This window comes from Morone saxatilis, unplaced genomic scaffold (assembly GCF_004916995.1).
Source record: "Morone saxatilis isolate NCDOM2014 unplaced genomic scaffold, NCSU_SB_2.0 Contig10, whole genome shotgun sequence".
Taxonomy (NCBI): Eukaryota; Metazoa; Chordata; class Actinopteri; family Moronidae; genus Morone; species Morone saxatilis.
The window spans coordinates 1,502,027-1,504,391 of NW_023339652.1; the positions used below are offsets into that span (position 1 = coordinate 1,502,027).

At 35.6% G+C, this 2,365-nt stretch overlaps 1 protein-coding gene across 1 annotated transcript in view; it reads left to right on the plus strand.

Annotated features, from left to right (window-relative positions):
* drd4-rs (dopamine receptor D4 related sequence) overlaps positions 1-2,365 on the plus strand; it is a 6,252-nt gene that overhangs the window by 3,469 nt on the left and 418 nt on the right. The gene's annotated exons all lie outside the window — the stretch shown is intronic.

The following is a 2,365-nucleotide window of genomic DNA, read 5'->3' on the forward strand; positions in this document are numbered from 1 at the left end:
ATTTGGATTCTTTAAGAAGGAAGGAAAGTTGGACAAAAATCTGTCCATTTATAAGATCTGTCAGACAGCAGGTAGTCCAGCAGTAGCTCGACAGATCTTACCATTCACCTAGTGAGAGGGCACAGTGACACCTACACAGGCTACGAGGAGCTAATATAGCTAGCCAGGTAGGAACACACAAAATATTAAACACTTTCCAGCCAAAACTGAGCTCCAACTGGGCGAGGTTGTAGGTGATCTCTGCAGAAAGTCTTTCTGCTGTGTCTGTTGGAAAAAAGAAAAAACAATGATATGTAATTCTAAAATTGGACATTTTTATTATTACTATTAACTACTACTACTATTACTATACTACTACTATATTATAAAATATATGTATTTGAAAGAAGCAATGGCACTTTAATTGAATTAGCTTATTTTAATTTAGAATGGAAAATAAATGTCTACATGTTAAGAAGAAAATGTCCCTGAATCGTTATCGTAGCCTATGTATCTGGATACGTATCAAATCGACTTAGAAGGGAGGGATGCACACCCCTACAGAACATGGATCTAAACACTGCTGATGCAGGAACAATCAATTACACTTATAAAATCTGACAAAAGACTAAAATATTATTCCATCTGGAGCAAAAACTGGAGATCACAAAGCCTTCTTGATTTTAAGGGGTGTCAAAAAATAATCATTTTTAAATATACACAGTAGGCCTATATCATCTCATATGTGAAAAATGACTGAAATGATTCAGCAATGATCCAAAACGACAAATTGATTAATCAACTTATATTTTTAGCTCTAATTCTGTGTTTGTATGGAGGTTTTTCACACCTTGAAGGTTAAAGGAATAATTTTTACTGGTCAGAATGAGTTTCTGTCCTCCGTCTTTGTCTCTGTTCAGTGTTACTTTGAAACAAATTGCAGCCGCCTGATTTGCTTTCTGTTGTTCTGTGTGAAACCTCTGACATGTATAAATGATCATTTAGATGCACATGAATACAGAAACAGGGATGTGAAGTCATTACAGTGTGACTTTCTATCAGCTGCCAGTATTTCTGAATATGATGAATGTGCCTCTGTAGGAGGTGACTCCACACTAAGAACAAACTGCTCTATTTGTTCCTGTTAAATGAGATTTTCTTCTCTCTCAGCTGGAAGTTTGTTCTGTTTTTCATGTTTTACTGTAACACAGAGAGATGCTGTGATCTACTCAGTAAAAATAGAAACTGGTTCAATCTACGCATCTCCGTGGAAACCACATTACTATCTCAGCAGCAGCTTCACACCACAGCACATTTAAACACATCTTACACTCCAGGAAACAGTGCCTTTATGATGAGTTATAATGGATTTAGTTTGAACTCATTTTCCTGTGGATGGCAGTAGACATAAAAGATATTCTCTGATGTTCAACTCCAGCATATAACATATAATGTTTGGTTGTCCATCCCTGTTTTATAAAGTGAATCCTAACAGTCCTAGTCCTCTGATTGGATAATAAGGCACACAGGTTCCCAACCTTTTCCTTTAGGAACCCCTTTTCCATCAGTGAGTAAACTGATTACATTTTATGCATATTTCATATTATATTAAATGCATAACAAAAAATGTAGAGACCAGCGGTACAATGAACCCAAACAATGAACACAATAACTGCAGGACATTTGTGGAAAATAAGCGATCTGGTTTAAGTTTACTTCTTAAATAATAGTCCATGAAATTACAAAATGCTGAGTTATGTCTACAATATATATTTTAAATTTTTTTCTTACACCCCTTAAAATCAAGAAGGTCTTATAGGCCCCATGAAGTTTTGGCAACCCCTATAAGGGGTCCTGACCCCCAGGTTAAGAACCACTGATCTAGCACACTGGTTCCTAAACTGGGGGTCCCCACCCAGAGTTGTTTTTAGAGTGTATTTTATTATTGAAGATTGTTTATGTCTTCAACAATAAGGATAAGGGCACAGTCAAGAACTGAACAAAGGCTACATTCACAGAGCCTCCTCCTGCATTAGAAAAATTCAGCAACCAAAGAGCTAAGAACCAAGAATAAAACACAGATTTGTCAAAAAATGATTTGTTATGCATTTTAAGTATGCAGTTTGTCAGCTGTCCTCTACTGTTGTTGTTATTGTTGAATATAATATGAAATATCCATAAAATATGTCACTGAGTCAGTTTACTCCAAAGGGCTCCTTTAAGGAGAAAGGTTGGGAGCGACTGATAAACATTATGAAGATTGTTTATGAAGATTACTAAAACACGTATAACATATATCTTTATGCAGATGATACAATCTTGCATTTATTATATATAACTTGGGTCATGTCTTGATTACAGTCTGTCTTTGCAGAACCTTGAACTT